Source organism: Mercurialis annua, linkage group LG1-X, assembly GCF_937616625.2.
Source record: "Mercurialis annua linkage group LG1-X, ddMerAnnu1.2, whole genome shotgun sequence".
NCBI classification, from domain to species: domain Eukaryota; kingdom Viridiplantae; phylum Streptophyta; class Magnoliopsida; order Malpighiales; family Euphorbiaceae; genus Mercurialis; species Mercurialis annua.
This window is the reverse complement of record NC_065570.1, coordinates 46,689,354-46,701,747: the sequence shown is the minus strand read 5'-3', so window position 1 is coordinate 46,701,747 and position 12,394 is coordinate 46,689,354.

Sequence of the window (12,394 nt, the reverse complement as noted above, 5' to 3'; positions counted from 1 at the left end):
TCTATTCAGAATACTCTAAGTCGATATTGATTCATTTTCATATAAAGATCATTTCCTTCACGAGTACGTTTGCCTACTCCGCCAAATACGGATACGCCCTCATGAGCTTTCGCAATATATATAATTTCTTATTGAAATTGCTTGAAAAGACAATAACCATACGCTAATATTTTGAAAAAGTAATCTACCAAGTCTTAGATGCGATGATTGGTAAAAGGAAAAGATGTACTGGTAAATAAAATGCAAAATGTATTCTATGAATAATTATACCTCGTTTGTCAAATATAATATGATCTTGATCTTTTCAATCCTGCCAAATATACCCACAGCTCGTACAAATATATTCACAACTCATCTAGAGATGACATAGCGCAAAATTATTCATATCCATGCAGTGACATAGCCACATGCATGATAAAAGGGGCATCTGCCCCTTTTATTTTTTCAAAAAAATACAATTTTCTATGTATAGTTAATTTCTATCTGTATTAGTTACCTATAAATATTATATATTGACCCTCTTAATTTTAATAAATTTTAAATTTTATATATTATTCATGAAAATAGTATAATTTGTCCCTTAGTTTTAATTTTTAGCTATGCCCTTGTATACGTGTACAAAACTTATCCTATTTGGCATACATAATAGGTTTAATAGCAAAATAAATACAAACTTTTGTTGGTTGTTGTAATTTTATTCAAAACTTTTATTTTTTGTAATAATGTTTTGATTTTATTATTTCGTTGTAATTTTTTTTCTAATTAATTTAATTGTTTCAATTTTTAGTTGAATTTATAGATTATCATTTAATTGCAAAATTCATTTTTTAGAATTTCAAAGTTTAACTTTTAATATTAAAAAAAATAAAAAATAACGTTAAAATCTAATTCTAGATACTCTAACATTTTTGCTAGTTGAAGAAAGATACGAATTTGTAGCTAAAAATGACTAGAAAAGCTAAATAAAACTAATAACTACTATATTGAGGTGAAAGATTATAGGGGTATTTTCAAAACAAATTCTAACATTTCATTTTTGTAGCAATTTAATCACAACGTTTAAAATGTTACAGAGCAAATCTCAATTTTTTTTTATTTTTGCAATTAAGAGTTCCAAACATTTTCCGATAACTTTGTGCATACGTGGTAGTCATATTAGATACATGTATCAAAAACGTTTCAAATAAAATCCTAATCTTTCTTATTTTTGCACTTTGTGCCTAAAAAATAGACAAAACTGCCGAAAAGCTGATCGCGGCTACAAATTACAAAAATAAAAAATGTTGAAATTTGTTTCGTAATGTTTTAAATGTTGGGATAAATCGCTATAAAAGTGAAATGTTGGAATTCGTTTTGCCAATACCCCAAGATTATAAAACATTAAATTGATTGAAAAAGATTTGTTAAACAAATATATACGAAATGTTGAAATTAGGACATTATTACAAAAACTAAAAATCTCAAATAAAATTGGAACAACTTGCAAAAATTTGAATTTATTTTGCTATTAAACCTAGATAATATCACGTCCCATCAACCACAAATTAAGAATAGATATATTTGATGGCTTAATGTCTCAAACAATCTTTGACATTTTAACCCCTTTGCAATTTCACCCCGACGTTGTAAGATCGCCAGTTATACCAAAATTCACACATTTGAATCTCAATTGTCCCTAACTTTGTAAATTTAACTCTTTTCAATTCGAAAAAAAAATTCAAGAAACCCTTTATAAATAACTTATTTGAACTCCTTTCAATTTGAAAAATTCAAAATAAATGACTTTTTTGATCCCTTTTCCAATGCAAAATAGGTCAATTTACTACTTATGATACAATTGAAAGTACAATTGACGATTTTAAAACGTGAAATTAAAAAAGAGTTAAAAAGTCGAGGTTTTTTTTTTGGAACATTAGGTCTATATATTGATAAAAGATGATGGATAAAAACTGTAAAATTTCAAAATCACAGTATATTTAGTAAATGAAGTATATTTGTAGATAGATAAATATATTTTTGCCTAAATAAAAGTATAATATGTGGAATCATGAAATTAAGACCTTGTCTTGTAATTGACCATGACTATAAAATTATTGTTGATGCTTATGGGTCTCAAAAGCGTGTTATGATTTTTGAGTACCATTTACTCATATAATGCTAAATTTGGATATCAAACTGTAAAGTTGGCGCATAGGTAAAGTTTGAAGATACTTTATAATTTGACTTTTTTTATTTTTTTTCCCTACCACTAGCTTACTGTGAATAATTAGGTATACAAGTCTTTAAACTTCTAATGAAAGAATATTCATGCTTTTGAATTTTAAGTCGGTGTAGTCCAGTTTGGTGCAAATAAATTGTTTTTCTAATGGAAAAATTAACGAAGCTAGTCTAAAAGGTTGATGTTCATCCATTTTATAATTTTAATAGTCAGACTTGTACGGAAATAAATTTAAAAATAAAAATATATTTTTCATAAAATTTTAAGAGCGTATGTCTACCTATTATTAATTTTAAATAAATCAAATGTCAAATAAATTTAATGTCAAAAATACTTCAGAATCTTCAAAAATGATCAGTTTCATATAAGGAAAAATAAATTTAAATTATTAATTAAATAAAGTTGCAATTATTTCAAATATAAGAAATAATTAATTTTATTTACGAAATTTAATAAGTATTTAGTTCTTTTATATATAATGAAAGACTAATTATTTCCAATTTTTCTTTTAATTGCTAGCAGTATTATTAAAACCGAACTAGATTGGCAAGGGGATTAAGTTAATTGGGAAAAATTACAAAAACAGGAAAAAATTACAAAAATATGTATTTTTCAAAAAGTTTTACATTTAATACTTAAAAAGTTTACAAAAATGCGAAATAGGTTGTAGACACCTATTTTCGGACAGGTTTAAAGTGATAAGGAACTGAAGCGTCAAATGATGATTTTCAGAGAAATCCGTCCGGGTGATAAGTTTTCGATTTGCTTACTGCAATCTAAGCAGGCGTAATTTGTGCACAGTTGCAAACTTGGAAGATTAAAACGTAATTAGGCGTAAATAGCTCATATAAATCCAAAAAACTTATAATTTAAGCCTAGAAATTAGACTAATTGCCATATTTTAAAAATTTATAGGCCAATTTGCAAATTTGACGGACTGAAATTGACCATGACCAAACCTATAGGGCCCAAGAAATATTTTTTAACACTTTCGGACACAAAAACGCACTTTTAACAATCTTTTACTTAGCCACCAATCCTTAATACGAATTTAACTAAAAAATAGAGTTTTTAACCAATGTTTTCAGAACCGGACCGGAGAGCGAACCGGCTTCATCGGGGTTCACGGTTGGACCGTTTCAACCGGGTTCGACCGTATTTTTTAATTTTAATAAATATAAATTATTTAAATTAAAAATAATTAGTTTTATAAAAAATATGATAAAATATTTATATTAAATATTTATATAAACTATTTTTAGAATATCATTATGTCAAACATAATTATAATTGACCAACTTGAAAATATATAGAATAATTACTTTTTATGAGAAAAAATGATTTTTTTTCATTTTAATAATAATTATTCTTAAAGTAAAATTATATAATTAAAAGTGATAAATAAAATATGATGGAACATTTAATTAAAATTAATTATTAAATTTGTGAAGTACAATTATAATTAATCAATATTTATATGTATATAAAATGATTATTTTATATGAAAAAATAATTTCTAAATTTTAAAACATAATAATTATTAATTTTAAAATTCAAATTTAATAGATATAAAATGTGATAATATATTTAAATAAAAATTATGTATTAAATTATATTGTGTGAAATATATTAATAATTAATATTTTAAAAGTATGTAGAATAATTAATGTGTATTTCAGAGAGAGAGAGAAAAAATATATTCTATTTAAGAGAGAGAAAGTATGTTTTGTGTGTAAGAGAGAGAATAAAGTGTCGTGTAAGAGAGAGAGAAAAGTGAATATTGTGTAAGGAAGAGAAAAAATAAATGTGGTTTAAGTAATGACACATGTTTAGGGGACCACAAAAATTTGACTTGAAAAAAAAGGACACTTTAAACTCATTTTATCAAAAACCGGATTCATCCGGTTTTGGTCAGACATCGGGTTTTACCGGTTCAACCCAGTTTCTGACTAATTTTTTAACTGTAGGGTTTTTCCTTGTAATTGGACTGGACACTCGACCGGTTCCGATTAATCCGGTCTGAGCTGACGATCCGATCCGGTCCGGTTTTCAAAACATTGTTTTTAACTAATCCTAAAACGTAAAAGGTTATCATTTCATACTCTTTCAACCCTAGAAAATTCTAGAATATTCTAAAAGATTATAAGGAACCCTAGGTCACACATTCCCCTATAAATACAGTTTTAAGCCAGTCTGGCTAAAGGTGGCACACAAACCCTAGAAATCAGACAGTAGAATTCGGCCACCACACACGCACACACACTAAAATCCAGTATTGAAAACACTAATACGTGTTAGTTCTCCAAGAACGCAACATCCGCACGGATTTGAAGCTGGATTCCGCATCCACTTCGCCAGCAAACGAGCCAAGCACTCAGACCGGTAATTCTAAGGGCCCTCTATATTTATTCCTTTGACTTGTCATGCCATGAATATCATAATTGTTGTAATTGTGTATTTTAGGGTGTATGTTAGCTTATGAATTAATTTTAGCTATAAAATTATCATAATTAGCTTAATCATTAAATTGCCAAATTTCCATGAAATCAATGAAAAAGCATGTCAATGACTGATTTAATGTGTTTAATGTGTTCAAATCCGGAATCCCAGTAAATTTTAACTCTTAAGATGCATAATAGATGCAATTTTAAGCTTATTTTCCATAAAAATCTATTTTCGTACTTGCTGTCCAGAAAATAAATTTGAATAAATGAGCTTTAAACATTCTAATTATGCTATATTTGGATTCCTTATTTGATTTTATGCGATTTTGACTACTTTTGCATGAGAAACGGAGTTGAAACGAGTGAGAACAAAGCAAAACAAAACGAGCCCTGAAACTGCTGACGAACCGCCGCCGCCGCCAAGTCATCCTGCCGACACCGGCAGCTTACGCTGGCGCCGTGCTCCTCCTTCGCCAGTTCTCCAGACTCGCTCCCAGATCTTCCAGACTTCGATCCGAACTTCAAAACGTATTTCCGAGCGCATTCAGACTCCAAATTAGGCCATATTTGAACCCAGACGTAGATAATTTAGTGTAGAATCATATTTTGTATTGCAACAGGTCAGACCCTATGTAAAACGGACCCATAAGTCCAAATATGTAACATAGTGTATAAACCGGGCCCACAAGCCCGAGGCCTAGTAAACCAGCGACTTCAAGAGCCAATTCCGGGCCAACCCGAATTCGGTATCGACTCCGGATCAAACCAGTAGAACCGGATTGAAGAGACGCACAACTCCTGTGATCTGACCGAGAGCCCATTCTGACCTGACCGATGGTCAAAACCCGCGCGAGTGCCAGGCACTGAAAGTCAACGAGGTTTAAAAGTATTTCTAACCTTATATGCATATCCAACTGCCCCTGAGCATGCCTATAATGTTTACTTCTTTTCAAAAGCATTCCAAATCCAATAATAATCGGTTAAAGGACTAATCACCTAAAATTGGCCCATTAATGCAATTTCAGCCCATCACTTAGACATCGTAGGACTAATACGAAAAAGTAGTAACGGTTGTATAGGTTTTTCACGACTCACCTAATAAAATCAATCAATTACACTTATACGTCCGGATTTAGGTTTGTGCATGTAATCAATCCAGACCAGCCAGACTTTTGCTACTTGCTAGAAACCTCTAAAGTTAGATGTATGTTTAGGAGTACCTGCTACTTGCCTCAAATGTCAGTCCAGATCGAGTCATACGCGTCAAACATGTTTACCGCTTTCATACTTGTTTATTTACAGCTTTCATATCATGTGAACTGCATATACTGTTGATGTCACGATCCAATTTCATGGATCGAGACCGGCGCTAGGGTATGGGTATGGTTGTACCAAAACCTGTAGCAAGCCTTGCAGATAACCATATAAGTACATAAACCTGCAAGAAACCAATGCTCGGGGGCAACCGAGACTTCAGCCTAATTCTAGCAGTTTATAATAATCACATTTATATATTAAGTGCTCGAACAACTGCGAGTCTCCAACATGGCATAAATACATATTGACCCAAGTTAATATAAGAATGCTAAATAATATATAAATCAATTGAATAATTGTATAACAAGTATTAGACAAATAAGACTTCTAATTACTACTACGGTCTAAGAATGAAATCAATTTAATAACTTTAATAAAAATAAGACCTCCGAGGAAATAAAGAATCGGAGACCAGCTGACTCGCTCAAAATCATAACCCTGGAAAAAAATTGGGAAAACAACGGGGTCAGATATACTGAGATGAGTTCATACCACTATTTACATTTATTAAGTGGAAAACCTTTAAAAAACATTAAACACATTTTATATACATATATAGTTCATTACGGATAAGTATTGAAACCCTAAACCACAAATATATATATACTAATATCCAATGTCGTGTCGGTGAGACGTATCTCCATAACCGATCCCCGACCGTCACTCAACATATAATAACGAGTGAGTCCCAGGAGACGAATCTACCACCGGCGCCCTCACTAAGGCGAGACATATCTCCAACCATACATCAATACCAATGATCTTTACCGGTGCGCACGCAGTCTCGATGATGCCCATCGAGTAGCCCGTTTCAATCCATATCCATAATGATTTTCGAAAACATTTCGAAAACTGCAAACATTTTTATCTAGCAAAAATATAATTTACTTAATAAAGCGGTAAATAGTAAATATAAACTCACAGTTTGCTAATCCTCGTGAAAACCTGACAAGCGACAAAACTTGATTTGACTCCGAAGCACAAGTAGTCGACGAGTCTAAGAACAGAGTAAAAACCAATATTAAAATTCACCCCTAACTCTAGAGAGTACTAGACAACATATATGAACAGCACAATACCAAGTCAAACACAAGTATAGCCGAAATAAAATGGACAATTAATTACATAATGACCCGAGTCAAAATACGAACAACATCGAGTAACACGATACTCTAATAATTAATAAGCCAACAATAAGTCAAGTATATTGAGTTCTCGCTTTAAAATCTGTTTCAGAAAATATTATTTAAATATTATTTAAATAATAAAATAAATCCATTTGCAAATAGTGGGTTAGCCGAGTCACCGATAACTACCAAGCTACCTCACATGTCGGGTGACCCAAGTCTAACCCGACCAAAATATTTTATCGAAAATATAAATCAGAGTTTATAATTTCCAAATATAACTTTGATAAAATACATATAATTATATTCAATTATAAACCATAGTTTATAATTATAGAACCACTTTGGTAAAATAATAATCAAAGTTAAAAATGGAACTCAATAACTTAAAACTCAAATAACCAATAGTTAAAATAATTTACTTAATAAAATTTATTAAGATAACGTTTAAAATCTTAAAACGTCCAATTGACACGTCTAGTCAAAAATTTCCTAATTTTAAATAATTACCGAGTAATAATAAAAATTATAAATAATACGCTATTTAAATTATAATTACCAATTCAATTCAATTATGAAGCAAAAACAATTTAAAGGACTCAAATGAAATTAAATCCAAGACAACTCTTGATCATACATTAACCTATTATAAATCCTTTATTTAGTTAATGAATAACCCAATATTTGATAAACATAATCCAATAGAAATTAATCAATAGAAACCCAAAGGCATATTGAAGCCCAACTCTCCCGCCAACATTGCAGTAATTCCAAAACAATGAAAATTAAACTCCATAACTAAACAATAAAACCCAACTCCAATAATAAAAACTCATTAATTTGCAAGCCCAAAAGGACTGAAGCAAAGCCCTGCCACCCAAAGTATCGTCTTCAATAATTGAAAAGTTGCAGAATCAAACAATGAAACTATCCTTCTCAAATAACCAAACTTCCATGAATCAGTAACAAACAAGTAGTAAGCTATACCATAGCCATAATACAAAAAAAAAGAACAAGGAATAGAATCATACTAAAGGCAGCCGCTAACCTCAATTCAAAATAGTGGATCCGAATCGACGACGACAACGCATAATGAAATCTAACATAACTTTATTGAAGCCCGGTTTAACAAAGAATCCAACAACAGATACCAACAATACAAAATCTTATCAAATATATTGGCAACAACAGTTCGATATCAGCACATCAAAATAAATCATGTCAATAGCCCAAAAACAAAGAGTATCACAGTGAAAACGAAGGAATCGACGTACCGATGAATGAACGATGACAAACGTCCTAAAGATTGAGAACGAACAGAACAATGATGACAATAAGGTCTCACAATGATGCTACAGTAACCCCGAACAAACCAGTCAAGAAACGATAAACGGTATCGACAGAATGATGAACGAACAATTGAAAAAGTTCAAAGAAAACTTACCAAGTTTGCAGGGAACGAGATAATTGAAAAGAGTTATAACACAGGACGTTTAGAGTGAAAGACAACTAGGGTTTAGTTGATTATGTAAGGAAGATTTAGGTTTAGAAAGTTAAGTTTATATAAGATGATCAAAAGCCAAAAACGACCAAAAAAAAATAAAAAAAAGGAAGCCAGCTTCAATAAAAAAGAACAGGTCTCTTAAGAGACCTGTTGAAATAACAAAATATGGCCCATGCAAATTATCACGTAGATAATTGCATGGGCCGCACAAGCATAATAATGGCCCATGATTGGCCAATTAATATGCATGGTCCAAAAAAAATTGATTATTAAATAATCAAACCAAGAATCGATCTTTAAATTCGCAAGCGACTTTAAATTACAACCGGAAATTCATCGGAAAATTTTAAGAAAATTACGGGACATTACAGTTGAGATGAGAATAAACAAATATGTCCAGTAAATAAAGTCGGTAGCAGATAAGCCAAGCACAAGAGTCTCGGGGAGGTCCACGAACCCTAATCTTTGGTCCGATGCATGATAGTCTTACCAGAGTCGAGTAAGGCTATCTAGTCGGTTAAAAGGAATTTCCTAATTGATTATGAGCAATTAACTCCATTTGGACAAATTAATATATAAGTTGAATTGTCCATTTTGAAAACAATTAGTTTACAAATTGAGCAAAATGGGACAAATAAGCTCAGCTTGGCATTTTGACGTAATTCAATACGAGCTTTATATGACTGAATTCAAATTCTGTTCATATAATATTTATCAAGCTCAAGCTTGGCTCGAGAGGGCTCGTGCTTGTTCATTCGTGTGGCTATAGGAGCTGAGTTCTATCTTGACTTGTATTTTATTTATTTGTTTATGTGTTAAATAATTTGGAATCCAGTAAATTAGAAGAAAACTTATTAATGATATTTAGAGAGATAAATAATTAATATTAGTAATTCTATGCGAGGAGGCTCGTGAGTTCGTAATTAATTTTAATAGGTTAAATTTATTTTTGGATTCTCAAATTTTTGGTTTATTAGGTCCATTAGATTTTTAAACGAAAATCCTTTTAAGGATCAAATGAACCAAAAATACAAAAATTTAGACACGCATTGAATCAAAAAATGAAAGTTCAAGGATTCAATGGACTAAAAAATAAAAGTTTAAAAATATGAGGAAGTCAAATGGACCAAAATCGTATAATTTAAATAGATTTAATTTTAATATTTTATAAACATAAATGAATGATCTATGTTAATTAATTTATAATATGGATATGTTAGCTTTATCAGATTATGTAAAGACTTGAAATGGGTAACATAATGTAAACAATCTTTGTTGATCAAAATCTCAAAATGCCACACAAATTTCCAACTGTGGCAGTTTTTAATTAGTTTCCTTCTCATTTTTTATTAAATTCAACTTGAATTTAGCCTTTTAATTTTGGTCCAAAACTACAACTAAAGTAAATTGAAGTTCTGGCTTTAGCTTGTCTAAGGCTGCTTAATTAAAGGTTAAGTATGTTTAAGAAGGAAATTAATTAAATAGAGCAAAATACTTGGCTATGACCGACCATAATTGCAATTTGTATTAAATTTTATAAAATTTTACTTTTGCTTTGCTGATGTGAATCTTAAAGAAGCATCCGACCTACATGCCACATGAGGTTTCACATCTTCTTGTAAAGCTGTCAAATGGGATTCAATTCAGACAAAAAATGTTGTAAACATGCAGATTGATTTTTCTTTTTATGTGAATGAGATGCTATTGAGATGATAATTTTAATTTTTAAGTTAATCGGAAAAAAAAGTTTAATTTTTGTGTTTTTAGTAATTTGAGCATCATTTTTAAAAGGGTCAATATTATAACACCGGTTTTACACATTTTCTTGATTTAATTACGCTTTTTAAAATTTATTATAAAGTTACACCAATTTTCATTTTTCTTAAATCTATACACGGTAACATGATATTATTCATTGGTTAAAGATGATCTCTACTTCAGATAATTAATAAAGACAATTTAATAAATGTATATACAAATCAAAACACATTTATTAATGTGTTAATATATGTGAAATTGCCAAATGCGACAAATTTTATGGACCGGAAGGAGTAATTTGTAAACATTTTTATTAAGTTAATCCTACATTGAAACTTATTTATATTTATGACTATTATTTTTATTTGTTTATTACTTATATTCTTTTAATAAATTAATGGGGACAAAAATGGAAAATTAGCAATTAATACTCTCTTGATATTATAAAGTGATAAATATTATGGACCAAAAATATTTTTCAAATGTGACAAATAATATGAATCGGAGGGAGCAATGTTTTTTTTAACTGAGGTAGATGAAAAAAAAGGAGACTATATAGAAAATAAAAGAAGCTATCAGAAAATTAAATGTCATTTGCATATTTATCAAAGCTTTTTCCATTCTTTTATTAACCGATTTATGTATAGGATTCCATTCACCCCACGGTTGGGAACTAATGATCGGCTCTGTCTACAAAGATTTTGGGTTTGCTAATAACGATCAAATTATATCTGGCCTTATTTCCACTTTTCCAGTCATTCTCGATACAATTTTCAAATATTGGATTTTTCGTTATTTAAATCGTGTATCTCCGTCACTTGTAGTGATTTATCATTCAATGAATGACTGAAAAATGATCCATGAATCCAATTAGAATGTTTGTTATTTTGTACATAAGTAAAACATTCAAAATTTTATTATCAAACAAAAGAGCAGTTCAATTTCTTTTGCCCAGTTGTGCGATTCTGAATTGCCGATCTTCAAATATGATGGTATGCAGTTTCATTAATGGAATTTTAGAGACACCGAATATCATCGCAAATTCTCTAACACAAAGAAATATTACATTTTCCAAAATTAATCATTTTTAGTACTCCTTGGATTTGGAGAGTATCGCCTTCATAAATAAATTTATTTCAGCCTGGACTAATTGTCTAGTTCATTGCTTCCCTACAAGCTGGGAATTTTGATATTCCCGGACCTCAAATATACATATAGCAAAAAAAATTGAGGAAATTACACTATTTATATGAAGAATTACAAAATTACCCGTTGATGTTTTTCATTTATAAAAATATCGAGTTAATTTAAAAATATTTACAAAAGTATCAAAAAAATAAAAAACTACTTACAAAAATATAATGTATATTTTTGGTATAATGTCAGTATACTAAAAGTATATCAACCTTATACCAAGAGTATACACATCAAATTATACTGAAATTTCATTAAATATTAAATAAAAACTATATCAACATTACACCACATCGTATATACTAAACATTAAACTGACAATATATTAAAATTTACCAAGAGTATACATATCAGAACATACCAAAATTTTATTAGTATTTAATAAACATAATAGCACCATTATACTACATCGTATACTAAAAATTAAACTAATAACATACTAAAATTATACTAACAGTATACAAATTCTCTGGTTCACTACCAACTATAGTAAAAATATATATAAAAAAGTATATATATTATCAAATAGAAAATATATATTAATTTTTTTTATTGATATACTGAAAATATACTGAAATTATACCAATATTAAATCAAATGTTATTTTCAAATTCTCTGGTTCATAAATTGTAACATATCGACATTATACCAACATTATATACCGTATTTTTGTAAATAATTTTTTTTTGGTATTTTATGTCAACTCGGTATTTTTGTAAATGAAAAAGTCAACAGATATTTTTATAAATGTTTTCAAAATTTTAAGTATTTTTATAGAAATTCCTAAAAGATTTTGAATAGACGTTGAGATTAGCTTTATTATATCTCTATT